General features: G+C 44.1%; 1 long non-coding RNA gene across 1 annotated transcript; it reads left to right on the top strand.

The window, feature by feature from the left end:
• Positions 1-3,037: 3,037 nt before the first annotated feature.
• On the top strand, positions 3,038-8,034 carry LOC139357329 (uncharacterized). The gene is made up of 2 exons (XR_011610320.1): positions 3,038-3,165; positions 7,886-8,034. It is a non-coding gene; the product is annotated as an uncharacterized lncRNA (long non-coding RNA).
• Positions 8,035-16,830: the final 8,796 nt, after the last annotated feature.

The following is a 16,830-nucleotide window of genomic DNA, read 5'->3' as shown; positions in this document are numbered from 1 at the left end:
GGGATAAAGGCCTCTGTCTTCCCTATAAAGAGCATAGTCCTCAGACTCCACTGACAAAGCCCAGTGCCCTACCAGAATACCCAGCACAAGAAGAGATGGTACCAAACAAGAGCATCTACCTCAACCCCTCCCCTGGACCAGAAGCTAGGCCAGAGCACAGCAAACGTTCAGCCTTCAGAGCAGTATCAGGGAGGCAAGGGTTAAGACTTTGAAATCAGACAGTTTTTCAAATCCTGGTTTCTTAACTTCCTTGTTATGACTTGAGTTGCCATTTCTCCATCTGCAAAATGGGAATAAAAACTCTTATCATACAGAACTATTTTGAGTATGAAATATGGTAACATATGGAGGCGATTGATTCTAACACACCATAAGCCCTCAATATGTGACACTATTTGTTACTTTGAAGGAAGGAGCAGCAGACTCAAAAACTAGATGAGTAAAGAACACAAAATTATACCCTATTTGGTAGATCAGTGTTAACTACGCCAGCTGCCGTGTGTATGTAAAAGGAAGGCTATCAGGGCTGCTACCAGGCAAATTGAGTAAAATGACTTGTCTCTCAGAAGCAGACAGGGACAGGTAACACTGAACAAATTCTGCAAATGCAGGAGCTTAGAGTACAAGGTGACTATAAGGTTAAGAACCACCACTCTACCCAGGGAATGCACTAAAATCTTGGGTAGTATATTGGCTATCTACTGAGATGCAATGGGGGCTAGGCCCAACCTTATCTTAAGGAGCAAGAAACTCAACAGAAATCAGAGTTATGGCAGCTATGATTATTATCCCTCACACAGCCCAATTTGCCAGATGAGAAAACTATCCATTAAAGAGCTAAGCAGATAAGGAGGATGAAGCTGTGGGCCTTCAAAAGCTAAAAGCATGAAGTGAGGGAGGGGACAAAACCATGACCTGGGGACTCTGTGGTATTCTCATCACTATCTCTCCAAACTCCTTTTCCTGAAACTGAGACAAAACCCCTAAAAGGATTGTCTTTAGCTAGCAAAACTCATTAACAGGATGAAAGTAGCACCTGCAGTGTCTGCATGGGTCATTGCTTGCATAGAGTTTCATTTCAGAATTCAATTCAGTAAATAATTCAAATGAAATACAAGGAAATATTCACCCCTTAGCCCTGGGGCTTTCAAAAGGTGATATTAATTAATACTGATGAAAGTCAGCCAGCAACAAACTATCTTTCTCTTCCATCTTCCAAGGGGACTGTTTTTACTTCTTTTCAAAATCTGGAAAAAAAGACTTTTAAGAGGCCTGCCATGTAAAATTTATTCAACTGAGCCCAGCCCTAAATGAAGATAGCACTGGCCTTCTCTGAGAGAGGAGATAATTGAATAACACTCCATGATTAGAAGACAGAGAGGCGCATGTTACCACTTTCAAGAGCAAAGCCTCAGCAGTCATCAGAGCCAGATTAAAACCTGGCTCTGCCACTTAACCAAGTCATTTAATCTCTTTGTGCCTCAGTTTCTTCCTCTGTAATAAAATGGGACAAATAATAGTTCCTACATCATAGGCTTGTTATGAGAATTAAAAGAGATAATTCATGCAATGCATTTTGTATAGTACCTGTCAAGTTATTAGTGCAATAATAGATCATATATTCAGACATAAGTGGTTGCCATGGACCATGCTGGGAGCTGGGGCACAGGCATTCCTGGTGTAAAGGAACAGGTGTGGGACTAGGAGAATGCATGCCTGAGTTTCAGTCCTGGTTCTTCCCTTGACTAGTTGTTCAGACATAGTCGAATCCCCTGACCTCCTTGAGCTTCAGTTTCCTCACCCAGAAAATGCGAGTGACAGGACACAGCCCAGGTTTATGATGAGGAACAAACAAAATCATGTTTCTCATTTGGTCCACTCCTTTTGGGCCTATTTTCTTTTCTTCATGGTACCAAACCAGGAGTGACTGAAGAGAAGGAGGGCAAATTGCACACACCTCAGTCTATTTCATCAGAGATTGTTAAACTGTATTTTTGGTGAGAGAAGAAGTTGAAGATGTGATTGATTCCTGGCAGAGATCCTGAAGAGGTGGTACACGTCCATTGTTCAGGGTAAATTGAGGTTAGCATGAAGAGATCATGTTTGGGAATGAGATCAGTGTTTCAACTTTTAAAAAATTATTATTCCACTCCCTTTCTATCTGTGTGACCACAGGTGAGTTACTTAACTTCTCGGAATCTCAATTTTTTCATCTATAACACTGGTATAAATATACCTAACATGTAGAGTTGTCAGTTTAAAACATAAAGTAGGCAACATACACTGTCTAGACATATTGGGTGTTCATAAGTGGTAGTTATTCTAAATTGAAATCTTTACGTCAAGTCTTTCAAATCCTAACTATGGTAATGATTTTTTAGCACTACTTTATGAAATACAATAAAGTCCCAGCCAGCAGACTCAAGTGCCACTTCTTCATTATCCTCCTTTTCCCTTCAGACCCCTGCTTCTTGCCTCAAACATCACCTTATAATTCATCAAGTCACAAGATTTCACATAGTTCTTTGTGGTATCTCTGGAGCTTCTTCCTTTCAAACTAGTGTCTTTGTCCTTCACAGAGGCAAGAATCTATGGGATTAATCACTCTCCAGAACTAGTGTTCTATCAATAGAGGGATACTGAGTGCTACCATGTGCAAGTAAGTATTCTGCAAAGCCCCAGGGATAGGTAATCATGCAGTGCACAGTCTCAGAGCCTCTAGAGATACAGGCCTGTCCAATCCACAGTGGCAGTGACATAGGGCCAGGACTGTGATGGCACAAACCCAAAGCTCTGAGAGAACCAACACTACTGTTGGACAGTCAGAGATGACAACCCTTAGGCTGGGCCTCAGAGAATGGGCAAGAGTTTGCCAGGTGGTCAATGGAGGGAAAAGACTCCAAGCAGAGGAATCATATGTGCAAAGGCACAGAGACTTGGAAATTCTGAGAAGTTTGGGTTGGCTGGAAGGTGGTAGATTGGGAAAGTGGTAGGAGAAGAGATTGGAAAAGCAGTACAGGAAAAGTTGCTGAGGATATGAACTAGAGCAGTGGTGCTGAAGAGGGAAAAAAGATATAAAAGACATCTCTGAGTTTGCATCATCAGTTCTTGGCAACCAAAGACACTGGCAAAGGAATGAAGAGGAGCATCTAAGATGACTCTCAGGTATGTGACTTGGAGGTGTGTGGAGTAGGTGGTGGTTCCATTGGCTGAGATGGGGTCCTCACAGGAAAAACGGGGGGTGTGCATTTTGAGCTATATCTAGTATCTGTTGAATTTCAGATGCATGTGAGTACCTTCCATGCCAGGTGGGTTCCCAGTCAAAATATGTCCAAAGTGTAACTCTGTTTGAGCTCTGTGGTCTGTGATGGTTGAAGCATATATCCTTCTCCCTAAGTGGCCCTGTCCACTTAAGGCAGTTAGATCTGCGAAAGTGTCTGAACTGGGCAAAAGGCTTGAGCAATCATCTTCATTAGTGAGGTCACTGAAGTTATGAGGTAGAAAAGGCGCTTTTTTGTGCCCCAGATTGTAGCTCCTAGAAGAGGGAGGAGCTTGTGAAAGGAGATTGATGAATTACAGCTACCGGGTTGATTCTTTTGACACAGCTCTTCCCCTCCCTACTTCGTCTTTTCTATAGTGTTCACATCTCTCTTCTTTTCATCTCCTCCTGCTTCTCCTTTGCAGCTCCTGGTGAATGCTTGATGAATCCTGGCTTAGTGAATAGGCTAAACCCTCCACTTAGAAAACAAGCCCTAGCTTTTATCTTCCTCTGCGGGTTTGGGTTTGCCAGAATCAAAGTAACATTAGCACAATTTGTTTGGATTAGCATGAAGACTTCTAATCCACTCCTTTGCAATATTCCATATTTTAATAACTTTAATAATTACTGCTTCCTTTTTCTAATTAAGAGCTTAGAGACAGAGACCTTGGAGAGGGACCAAAACAGTGGCGTTTGGTATGGTGGCAAATAGGAAGAAAAGTTTGCATAGCAGAATCAATATTCGGAGCTGGCTCTGAAGCACTTGGATTTTAATTCTATGAACATTTATTGTGCCCATGCTGTGAACAAGGGCTTGAATGCTAGAGATTACAGATATGCAGAAGGTTCCTCTGCAAACCTGTTTGTTTGGGATCCAATTAAGATGCCTCGGGTTGCATTCTGACAATAGCATAAATTCTATACCAACATTCTCCTGGTGATGTGGCCAGCAGGCCCTAGCATTTAGGGTAAAGTCCAGACCACCTTGACTCTATCTCACTGCTCTGACTTCAGAGATAGGCACCGATGGCTAAGCAGAAGTTCCCACTGGGGAGTTGTCTTCAAACTACAGAAGCTGCATCCTATCCTCTGCTCTAAGAACATCCATCACATTAGGATATGTTGTCTTCACCTGAAGCTAACCTAAAGGGCCCAGCAAACCCTCAGGACCCTCGCTGTAGCTTTTTCCATTGCCCAGCACTGCGTGGATGTGGAGTGAAGACCACATGAAGAAAGAACAGCACTCTGGCATGGGATGAACCCAGAGTCTCAAGAGGCAAAGTATCATTCTTGCTGGCAAAGCTGCCAGCCTGGAGCTCAGAGCAGGAGGCAGACCTTCTGCTCCTAACTGACAACCCAGCCAGTCTTTATACGGTGTGACTTTCTATTTGAAGCCCAGCTCAGGAATGAACTGTTCTGGGATCAATTCTGGATCTTCCACGTCACAGACTTAGAGTCGCCATCCTCTTCCCTCTTGAAGCCTGTCTTCAAGAGCTGAAAAGCTTCTATTTTGAACTCTCACATGATGGATTGTGGATCCCCTTTTTGTGTCAATCATACTACACCTACTCTTTTAACAAAATCTATATTTAGTGCCTTTCGAAGGAAGACCCACCAACAGATTCCCCTTCTATCTTTCTAAGGAATGCCAGTCTTGGATTCAGAGGTAGCTTTCTGCATCTTCTCACTGAAGAGAGAAAAATGCACAAATTCAGTCTCAGGTGGGCCACCCTTCTGGCAGAGACTCTAAACCCCAGAGATAAGTTTGGTGCCACCTCTGCCTCAGAGGAATCAGACAGACATGGGCAATACGCTTTTATAAGGCAGAACTGACTACATGCAAAATACAGGCTCAAAAAAGCCCACATTACTTCTGACATGGTGACGTGGTAAGTTGGGAACAGTTTAACAGAGGAGGTATTCCATCTGGGACCTTGAGGATAAGAAAGATTTAATGGATGAATATTAAGGGAAATGGCATTCTGGGGTCAGGGTACAGAATAAGCCAGTCAGGGGAGCTTGAAAATGCAAGCTCTATTTAGGGAATAATGATGGGTCTGGTATTGATAGAGTAGGATTCATGCAGGGCTGAATGGGACGTGAATCTGAAAATGTCTAATGACACCCAACCAGAAGGCCTTGAGTGCTGTGACAAGAATTGGTTCTCTATGCTGTAGGGGATGGAAAACCACCTGGGTAGGTTTACAAAGAGAGGAGTGGTCCAATCTTTCCTCAGCGAATGAGCTTCAGGAGAACCACTGCTTATCCATGTGAGGGATGAAGAAATAAGCAGCAGGCCAGCAATTTGGAAGCTATTGTTACCAGCCAGAAAATGAGAGACAAAACCAGGGTAAGGGCAGTAGGAAGCAAAAGGAGAGATGGTACAGAGTATTAGTCAGTTTCTGCAATTGACAAGCTGAGGTGTCATTGTCTGGGTAAATGTTTGCTCTGCCTCACTTGAGTATAAGTCCCTAGAAAGCAGAAACCATGTCTTACTCATCTTTGTGCCTTTGGTGCTTTACAGGATAACTGGCAGACTGGTGGCTGTCATTATAACAGAAATTCTAAAATAGTGATCTTAAGTGGGCTTCAAGGGGGCCTGAAAATCCTCTGAAAACTACACATTATTTTGTGTGTCTGTATATTGGGCACCTTTCTCTTGGAGAGGGTCTATAACTTTGATCAAGTCCTCAAAAGAGCTCTGTGACCCAAAAAATGGTTGGGAGCAACTGCTCTAGAAATTTGTTGTCTTCATAAATGTTTCTGACTCTAGGTTTCTGTTTTTATCCCTTCTCTAAGTACCAACATCCTACATAAAAAAAGGACAAGGTCAACAACATTAAATGGACATTTTGAGCATTATTCATTTTATTTGTACTAAAAGCCCAACATATAAATTCAGCTGTGAGTCTAAGTTATGCTGAAACACTGAAAGATATTTTCCCTGTCCATAACTGACCTCATTCTCTGGTAACACGTCTCATTTCAGAACCTACTCTCTAATAGCTGATGCTTCTATGAGAATGTGAATCAATTTTAATTTGGACTTTAACTTCTGCAGCAAGTGCCTTTGAAGAAGCACCTTCCTAAGAATGCCAACTTGCACCTTTTACAGCCTGATAATTGGGATAGAGGCTTGACTGCCACCCATTTCCTTTCTATGAGGATGTGGGGGTTAGCATTTCTGGGAAACTGACACCTTTGCCAAACATTAAGAGATATTATATTGTTCAAACTTAGCCTAAAGAAGGAACTTGTGCCACTTCTGCATGCCAAAGCAGTCTGGGGGATGTGGTTTGGATGCCAAACTATTGGATTTTCTATGATATCCCGATGGTTTAGGGGGACTATGTAAGTGATCGTTGGCTGGGCGCAATGGCTCATGCCTGTAATCCCAGCACTTTGGGAGGCCAAGGCAGGTGGATCGCTAGAGGTCAGGAGTTCAAGACCAGCCTGGCTAACATGCCAAAACCCCGTCTCTACTGAAAATACAAAGATTAGCTGGGCGTGGTGGCAAGTGCCTGCAGTCCCAGCTACTTGGGAGGTTGAGGTGGGAGAATCACTTGAACCTGAGAGGCGGAGGTTGCAGTGAGCCAGGATTGTGCCACTGCATTCCAGCCTGGGTGACAGAGCAAGACTCTGTCTCAAAAAAGAAAAAAAAACAACAACAACAACAACAGGGAGAGATTGTTTAAAAATGGAACCACCCTGGAAAACCTGGAACATAGGTGCCCTGGAAGAAGAAAATACCTCCTGACCTCAAGAAAATGTGCAGTCTAGTTTGGTTGATAGTATGCACACACAAGAAAACAAAAAAAGAAACCTACTTGACAAAGGAACAAGGCAGTGAGTGTTCAGTGTAAAGTAAATTATTTAGATAAGGGGAAGGAAGGGTGAAGGAATTCGGAGAAAAAAAGCTGCCACTAGGCAGTAAAGCGCTCACAGAAAAATAGGCATAAATAAGGGTAAAGACAAGGAATTAGCATACTATGAACATCGTGCTCTCACATTTAACTTCATTCTTATGCCTCAAACATTTGGAGAGTACCTACTATGTGCCAGACACAACATCAGGTGATTTTACATATATTATCTGTTAATCCTCACAACTATATATGAGGTGGGGATTATTCTTCTGCTTTCATGAATGAGAACTGAAGCTCAGAAAGGGTAAATAACTTTCCCAGAACACACAGCTAGTAAATGGCTGAGCCAGAATGAAAACCCAGGTCTATCTGACTCCCAAGACTACATTCTTTCTATACCACATAGTGTCCATAAAAAGCTACTAGGACAAAGTGGATGAACCTCAAAAACATCATGCTAAGAAGAAGCCAGGCACAAAAGGTCATGCATTGTATGATTCTATTTATATGAAATATCCAGAGTAGGTAAATCCATAGAGACAGAAAGCAGACCAGTGTTGGCCAGGGACCTGGGAGAGCAGGGAAAGGCAAATGACTGCTTAATGGGTACAGTTTCCTTTGAGGGTGATAAAAATGACTTGGAACTAGGCAGAGACGATGGTTGCACAACTGCTGAATTACTAAATGCCACTGGATTGTACACTTTAAATGGTTAACTGTTAATTTTATGTTATGTAAATTTTACCTGTATTTTTAAAAGCTATTAGAAAAGAGAGTTTAAGGAGACAAAACCAGGGAAATGGAAGACACTCAGCATATTTGGGGAACAATGAGGAGACTGAGCCAAGTGGAGCAGCATGAAGAGCCAACATTTTCTTCTCAGCTCAGATGAAGAATGTGGGTAAAGGTGTGAGTAACTTTCCTTAGTTTATAGTGAGAGAATTCCCAGGCACAGACAACTGCCTTCCTTAATCACAGAAAGAGCTGCCCTAGCTGGTCCCAAATGCCTCTGGTTGCATTCTGGTGTTAGGAGGGGTGAACGCCACCTTTCCTGTGGGTCTCCTAGATTCAGAAGACACAGTCTTTGCTTCAGCATTCCCAAGTGATTCCTCGGATCTATGAAATGTGGTTATTTCTTGGTTGCTGAGGGGCAACTCTGAATCTCTGTAAACCTGAAATACGTGGAGTCATCTCTTCACTAATGAGGGTGTGCAACCAGCCACCCTGCATCTTATCTCCAGTGGGCTGGCTTTGATCTTGGCACTGAGGGTGCAGCAACTCTCAGGAAGGGTCTCGGGAGCCATTTGAGATATTCCATTGTCTTTACTGCCTCTTATGTGAGACGTAATAGGCACTAAAGCAACCCATGTGAATGGGAACTTCCCCAGGCCAAGGCACACCCCCAGGCAAGGGTCTGCCATCCAAGCTGCAGCAAGCCTGGCACAGACCTACCTCAGAGCTTCACTTTCCTCCCAAGCTCTTGGGGAAATGTTTGCCTTCACTCCACGCACTCCTCTCGGATGTACACGCACCACTGACAGTGGCTTCTATTAACTCAGAGTTTCACTCTGCAAACAAACCTTTTCAAAGCCCTGCAGCCTTTCTGGCAGCAAGAAGGAGGCAGCAGATGTGAGTGGGCTCTACTGCTTTCCCTCCCTTCCCCAGTGCCTGGGATGTGGCTGTCCTGGTGGGCCTGTAGCTCAGTTTCCTCCATAGAATAGGCTCTGCTCCTGGAAGGTGTCCGCTGAGTGGGTCTGAGATACAAGAACTAGCTTCTTCAGTTGCCCGCTCATGCCCATTATTGGGGTAATGGTAGTGTCCAGAAAGGGTGCTTCCTGCGGACCAGTTCAGAGTTTTGTATGGTGTCAACTATGATGCCAAAAGTCACATTCTGTGTAGGATCCAGTAAGAGTTCTACAGGGTGTCCTGTGCAGCGGTGCACATAGGATTCCATCCAGTGCCTAATGCATTACCCACTTAAGTGCTCTATGCAGTGACCACCCTCAGCCCAGTGAGTTATAAGGTACTGCTGCCTGGGCAATGACCAGTGAGATGACCTCAGCCATCCCAAACATACAATCTGGCCAAGAGTTCTATGCCAAGCTCAGCTCAATTCCCCACAGAGTGCTCCAAGCTAAATCCAGTATGAGGTCTGACACTGTGCTGAATATAATACCTAGTGCCCAATGAGTGCCCACTGGATGCCCTTCAAGGTGGCCAATGAATGGACTTCACACCCCAGTGAGTGACACACCTGGGAAGTTCTCTCCTGCCCAAACCCCCCTGGCTAGGGAGAAGTGGGACCACCCTCTGACGTCCTGATAAATCTGAACCTCACTGCCAGCCTCTCCACAGGCTCTTGGTGTTTTTAAAAAGCCACATAATATTATTTTATCTAAACAAGCAGCTTGCTCTAAACCTGAAGCCAACCAAGAAAACATAAAACTCCAATACTAACATAACAAAGTTTTGTTTCATTTTGAGATTCTTTTTTACATCTTTTAAAAGCAAGGTGCAATACATGCTTATTATAACACAAAACATGACAAGCAAATAGTACAGGAATCTATTACATAGAAAGTGAAATTCCCTGTTTCCTTTCCTCTCCCTCCTATCTCCCATCAATCCGTCTTTCTAGAATTAGCTACCATTTATTTGGTTTGCATCCTTTTGGGTCTGCTCCATGCATTACTCAGTTATATTACATGCATTTAACTCTTTTTTATACATATTAGATGATACTGATGCATTCTTCTGAAACCTGCTTTTTTCATTTAATATGATAATGTGGTCACCTCTCCATATCTATGCGTACGTATTTACTTCCTCATCTTTAGTTTAATGCATATTATTCCATAGTACAAAGGTACTTCCAGTTTTTTAACCAGTCCTCTGTTGATGGCATTTAGACCATTTCTGCTTTTTCACTGCCACAAACAACATTGCAATTACCATCTTTTATGTTTTGATAATACTGCAAAATCACCCTCTGAAAAGATTTTAACAGTTTACACTTCTTCATGATGAGCACAGTAGAAATCCTTCCCTTGCTTCTGGAAAGCCATTAATCGACTCCACTTTAAGAAATGCAGGAGGCAGAAGGTTGCCAATGCAAGCTACAGGTCCCTTCGGTCTATTTAGAGTGGAACTGCCTGTTCTCACTGGGTTTGGGTGTGGTCTCTTTGTCTTGCAATATGTAAGCTGGAGCCCTGTCCTTGGCATGCTCTCTCAGCTCAGGTGCCCCCAACCTCTCCCAGCTGCCAGGTATGAGGACCTGCCCTCAGTACACAGGAGGCGGGCTCAGCTTACATGGTGATAAGGCCTCATTCACAGAGAACCAGGCTTCACTCACATGGGACCAGGCTTCACTTACATGGGACCAGGCTTCACTTACATGGGACCAGGCTTCACTTACATGGGACCAGGCTTCACCCACATGGGACCAGGCTTCACTCACATGGGACCAGGCTTCACCCACATGGGATCAGGCCTCACTCACATGGGATCAGGCTTCATTCTCATGGGACCAGGCTTCACCCACATGGGACCAGGCTTCACTCACATAGGACCAGGCTTCACCCACATGGGACCAGGCTTCACCCACATGGAACCAGGCTTCATTCACATGGGACCAGGCTTCACCCACATGGAAACAGGCTTCACCCACATGGGACCAGGCTTCACCCACATGGGATCAGGCTTCACCCACTGGGAACCAGGCTTCACCCACATGGGATCAGGCTTCACCCACATGGAACCAGGCTTCACTCACATGGGATCAGGCCTCAGTTACATGGGAATCACTGTAGGATCAGGCTTCACCCACATGGGGTCAGGTGTGGCTCACATGGCGATCAGAGTTTGCAGTGTTTCTGCTTCTGCTGCCCCATGACTACCTCGAGAGGTCCCTTGAGTGATGCAGGGATTCCTAAATGAGCACAGAGCCATTGGTCATCCCTAACTTCTAGAGAACACTCTGTCTATCTGATAGGCTCTAGGTCCCTGGCTTTCCCTTTAGTTCCCCACTTAGACTGGAGCCCAACTAACCAGGGCTCTGCCCTCTTCTCTTTGCTCCCTCCAGCTCAGCGCCAGCCTTGGCGTCAGCTCCCCCACTGACAATGATGGTGAGATTCTTGAGATTCATGCCACTCTCTCACTCCTCTACCTTCTGTGCTGGACTGGGTCAGAACTACCTTGTCCTCCAGAATTGGGGATTTGGACAACTGAACACTCCTGCTTTTATTATAGCTGCCCAAGCATCTCTCTGCCAGCCTGTGCTTCCCACCTCCTGCAGTGCCAGGAACCAGGATGCCTCATGGCTGGCCTCATCTCACATTGCATTCATTCATTCAACAAATCTTTATTAAACGCCACTGTACACCACGCACATTTTCTACCAAACTGTAAACATCCTAAAATAACTACACACATATCAAGTTCTGTGTTTCTATTGTGATATGGATGGCAAGTTATTGAAATTTTATGAATTTGTTACTATAAACCGGATATAGTTCAGTCCTCTTTCTGGAATAAATGCACTTCTAGGCAGTTATCACTATGGCACTCTATCCCATCCCACTGATTGTATAATAAAAATCAACAAGTATTAAGTACTCTTCAAGTTTGGTCCAAGAGGCATACATGTGTTCATTTAAATCCCCACCAGAACAACCTTATAAGTACCATTGTTATCGCCATTTTATAGGTGATGATCTGAGGTTAAATGAGTCACCTGAGTTCACACAGACTGGAAGGAACAGAGCCAGGATCCAAATCCAGACATCTGACATCAGGGCCTACACTCCTTTTTTTTTTTTTTTTTTTTTTTTTTTTTTTTTGAGATGGAGTCTCACTCTGTCGCCAGGCTGGAGTGCAGTGGTGCAATCTCAGCTCACTGCAACCTCTGCCTCCTGGATTCAAGTGATTCTCCTGCCTCAGCCTCCCGAGTAGCTGGGATTACAGGCACCCACCATTACGCCCTGCTAATTTTTGTATTTTTAGTAGAGACTGGGTTTCACCATGTTGGCCAGGATGATCTCGATCTCCTGACCTTGGGTGATCCACCTACCTCGGCCTCCCAAAGTGCTGGGATTACAGGCATGAGCCACTGTGCCTGGCCTCCTACACTCTTAATTGCTATGGCATTCTGCACCTCCATCAGTTCTGTGGGCAGAAACCCAAAAAAACTCATCAGGGGCAGCTTTGGGAAAGCCTGAAAGATAAAGGGACAGAACCTAAAAGGAGAGCAACAGTTCTGAGCTGTGACCAGTGAGACGCCTTGGTGGGCTCAGTGATCTACAGATGGCGGGGTGGGGCGGGGCATTTTGTCTAGCATGTTCCAGTGTTGCAATGTGATAGATCCTCAGAGGACACTGCAGAGGCATTGAGATTTCAGCTTCATCCTGCTGCCAAGAGTCCTACTGATGAGGGGTGGCCATTCAGACTTACTATTCCTTCAACCCCAGTCATCTCTAAGCTTCTTTGCATGGAGGCTACTAAGAGCTCACTGTGACAGTGAAGGTCAAGGACTCTGGGGTCAAAGTGTCTGGACCTGTTCACCTCCTCACTGTACCACTTCATAGATGTGAGATAAGTTACTAAACATATCTGTGCCTCAATTTTCTCAGGTATAAAATGGGGAAAATAATAGTATCTTTCTCAGACAGTTGTTGTGAGGGTTTATCTAATGAAATGTGTATAAAGTACTGAAAATATCAAAAAAGACTAGTTTTATGACTTCCCAAAGGTCTGCCGACCACTCTGGAGCAGTTGAGGCAATGAACATAGAGCCATGACCACAGACTTGTCTTCTATAGGTGTTACAAGGCACATTCAGAACAGGGGAAGGTGGCAACAGAATGGCAATTTGATTGAAAATAACCATATTAGTTTTCTAGGGCTGCTATAACAAAGTCCAAAAACTGAGTGGTTTAAACCAGGGGTCTCTGACTCCCAGGCCAGAGACTAGTACCACTGTAGGTTACATGCTCCTTATAAGAATCTAGGCTGGGCGTGGTGGCTCACACCTGTAATCTCAGCACTTTGGGAGGCTGAGGCAGGAGGATCACAAGGTCAGGAGATAGAGACCATCCTGGCCAACATGGTAAAACCCCATCTTTACTAAAAATACAAAAATTAGCTGGGCGTGGTGGCGCATGCCTGTAATCCCAGCTACTCGGGAGACTGAGGCAGGAGAATCTCTTGAACTCGGGAGGCGGAGGTTGCAGTGAGCAGAGATCACGCCACTGCACTCCAGCCTCAGCAACAGAGCAAGACTCTGTCTCAAAAATAAATAAATAAATAAAAAATAAAAAGAATCTGATGCCTGATGATCTGTCCCTGTCTCCCATCACCCTTAGATGGAACCATATCGTTGCAGGAAAACAAGCTCAGGGCTCCCACTGATTCTACATTATGGTTTGTATAATAATATAAATAAAGTGCATAATAAACGTAATGTGCTTGAATCATCTTGAAACCATTCCCCTGCAACCCCTCAACCCTCATGAAAAAATTATCTTCCACAAAGTCAGTCCCTGGTGCCAAAGAGGTTGGGACTGCTGGTTTAAACAACAGAAATTCATTGTCCACAGTTTGGAGGCTGAAAGTCTAACGTTAGGGTATCAGTAGGTGAGTTCCTTCTCAGGGCTGTGGGGATCTGTTCTAGGCCTGTGTCCTTGGCATGGATGGCACCTTCTCCCTACGTCTCTCCACATTGTCTTCCCTTCACTCACGTCTCTGTGTCCAAATTTCTCCTTTTTATAAAAACACCAGTCATATTGGATTAGGCTCCACCAGAATGACCTAATTTTAACTTCATGACCTCTGTAAAGATTCTATCTCCAAATAAAGTCACTCTCCAAGTAGGGTACTGGGGGTGAGGATTTGAACACAGGAATTGTCAGGTGATGCAATTCAACTCACAACAATGACTAATGAAAAGTGTTACCATTCATTCAGCAGCTAACACATGCCAAGGGTACAACTATGACTGTTTTAGCACCCACAGCACATCTTCAGGTTATCTACTAAGAAAGTGGAGGTTCAGAGCATTTAAACGACTTTCGAAGATTATTATACAGCTAGCAACTGGCAGAGCCAGGATTTGGATCAGAACTGTCTTATCAAGCCCATGTTCTCTAAATGTCATTTAACAGTGTCCTTTTAGTTGGTTCCAACTAGCCAGTGACAGGATCGTTCCTGTGAAGGTGCCCATCTCTGGAGCTCCTCTGTTCACATGCAGATCCACTTGGACTCCAGAAAATCACTGACTCTCAAAGCAGGCAGGACCCTTTGATGTCATCCTTTCCACCCCCTACTTTACGGATGAGGAAACAGAGTCCCTAGGAGACTAGTTCCTTGCAGGAGGTCACATAGGAAGTGGGGAGGTTCTAAATCTGCTCTCTACCCAACACTGCCTCTGCTGGAAGAAATTTTGAACTTTGCTGGTGGATCTAATTTATTTGGCCAATGGTTTCACAGATTTAAGCCCTTTACACAAAATCGTGAGATTAATCATTATTAATCAAACACAGTCTGACACCGTATGAAATAGCCAAGGGGTAGGTCTGTTATGCAAGCATCCTGCAGCCTTAATTACTGAATGGCTCAATGATAGTCGGCCCCTCACATTTATCACAAGAAACACTCAACTTCTTAGATAACTCCTTTTCTATGCCAATGCTTTGAACAGTAAGAAATAAAGGAAACAGCAATCTGTCCTTGTCACAGGAATTGTTATCTAGAAAAGGAGGAACACATCAAATGTCCACATCCACTCTTCAGGATGCACATGCAGCATTGCTCCCTAATAGGATCCATCTTCTCTCAGTTACCAGCTCTGGGGCACAGCCACCTTGTTGAGTGTCTGGAGCAAATGTTCCCCGCCATGTGACAGACATATGGCATTCTGCTTTCTCTGTCCCAGAACAGAGACCAAGTTTCTCAGGATCATTAGGCAAATGTTAACAGAACTGAGACAGCAACAGGACCACACGACCACACGACCACAAGGCTTGCAGCATCCGGTGTGAATCCATGAAAAGACCAAGACCTCCTTGCTGATTCAGCTCTGCTTCTTAGAAACTGTACTGGCTGGGGTAGATTCCTTCAACTTCTGGAACTCCATTTCCTCATCTTCACCATGGGGGAAAGGGTTGCCTACATCACAGGTTGTGAGGATTCAATAAGATGATGGCTAAGAAAGTACACAGTGCAGTAGCTGGTACAGAGTAGGGGCTTAAGTATTTTTTAATTAAAAATGTATGGCAAATAATTTTCTTCCCTCTAAAGCTGATCTGCAGTAATCTGTTCTTCCCTTATTCGTATGCAAATAAGGAAGGAAGGAGTTGTAAATATTATGGGCCTAACTTGGCCCATCTATGTTCTAATGCTGCCACCTGCTGTACAGCCAACATCCCACACAGGTGTTTCAAGGGGATGCCCTGATACGAATGGGAGACACTCTCAGATACATCTAGGCAAATCCTTCCCTGATACACTCCCCCTGGCCTCCATCCTTCAGATCTAGACCTAGTGCACCCCTGACTTATCAGATCCTGGGGTTGACTCACAACCTAATTTCCTTGGCAGGAGGTATTTTTCAAACAGTGTGACGTCTGCCTAATAGATCACAGCTCCCAGCATTGGGAACATGAGGACAGCTATGGGCTGTTGCCCTGGGAGTCTGAAACGAACATGTGGCCTGAGACATGTTTTGTTCAAACTACATCATGTTGGCCCACACTGTGTTTAATACAATTCAAATTACCCACCAGCACATAAATATTTCACCTAAAAATGTGGATATTTTCAGCATGTTGTAAAATCTAAAGACATAGCAACACATGATCTGCATTCCTTCATGACAGCAGTTAGCCAGAGCAAATGCTCCTTTCAGCCTGAGCATGGCCTCCCCAGTGTGACACACTCCCTACCACTCCCTTTCAGCTCTTTCACTTGACCTGCTTCACTTAGGCTACTCTGCCCTGGCCCTGGTGCCACAAAAATTGTTGTCTCCCTAAACCAAAGCACAAAGCATTGCATAGACTAGGGTGGCTAAATAGAGTAGCATGAGTGAATAAAACAATGATTTACATCTTCAAGTAATAATATTAATAATTAGTAATTACCAAGCACTTACTTAGCTTGTGCCAGGCACAGAGGAAAGCACTTTGACTCTAGCTTTTTGACCCCAAAGATATTTTCATTCCATGGTACATTTAAATCTCAGATTTCTGCTCTTCTCATTTGCTTTGTTCTCTGTGCCAGGAAATATAAAATCCCTAACTCATCCAATTCTTAACAAATATTACTTGCAGAAAGAATCTGTTCAAAGTAAAACTAGCAATGGTAAAAGCTTCAAACGGTAAAATTTGTTATTGACCCCCCCCCCCAAAAAAAAAAGACAAAAAGAATCCCAATCCCATCTCTTAGGTAATATTGAAAATAGAAATTTTGAACTAAAATTTTTCATATAAAAGAATAGGATTTTTAATCCCAGCACTTTGGGAGGCCTAGGCAGGTGGGTCACTTGAGCCCAGGAGTTCGAGACTAGCCCGGGGAACATGAGGCAACCCTGTCTCTATTAAAAATACAAAAATTAGCCAGGTGTGGTAGTGCATACCTGTAGTACCAGCTATTTGGGAGGCTGAGGCAGGAGAATCGCTTGAGCCCAGGAGGTGGAGGCTGCAGTGAGCCAAGATC

The sequence above is a fragment of the Macaca nemestrina genome, chromosome 12 (genome assembly GCF_043159975.1).
Source record: "Macaca nemestrina isolate mMacNem1 chromosome 12, mMacNem.hap1, whole genome shotgun sequence".
In the NCBI taxonomy this organism is placed as follows: domain Eukaryota; kingdom Metazoa; phylum Chordata; class Mammalia; order Primates; family Cercopithecidae; genus Macaca; species Macaca nemestrina.
Note: the sequence above shows the minus strand (reverse complement) of the source record. Positions and strands in the feature narration are given on the sequence as shown.